Source organism: Penaeus monodon, chromosome 20 (genome assembly GCF_015228065.2).
Source record: "Penaeus monodon isolate SGIC_2016 chromosome 20, NSTDA_Pmon_1, whole genome shotgun sequence".
In the NCBI taxonomy this organism is placed as follows: domain Eukaryota; kingdom Metazoa; phylum Arthropoda; class Malacostraca; order Decapoda; family Penaeidae; genus Penaeus; species Penaeus monodon.
The window spans coordinates 3,836,314-3,836,661 of record NC_051405.1 but is presented as its reverse complement, the minus strand read 5'-3'; positions in this window follow the sequence as shown (position 1 = coordinate 3,836,661).

The following is a 348-nucleotide window of genomic DNA, read 5'->3' as shown; positions in this document are numbered from 1 at the left end:
AAATAAAAAACCACAATTGCATTAATAAAATTTAATTTCAAATCCTGATTTGCACAAAGAACTTCTAACGTAAGTGAGATGCTTAACTATTCAAGCTCCTCTTGAAATTTCTAGGGCACTTTCCGTATACTCTATTTTTACGACTTATCTCGTTTTAAATTTGACAGAGCGAGGGGCGATGTTAATAACCAGAGCTAAAATAAAAAGACCTTATCAAAATTTTTTTACTTTTAAATCCCCTTCAATAAAAAAATTTTCCTTTATTATTTCGTATACTTTAATTATTGTAACCCATCTCTTCTTTCCCATGAGCGAAAATGGATCATATACTACTAAACATTCAAAAAC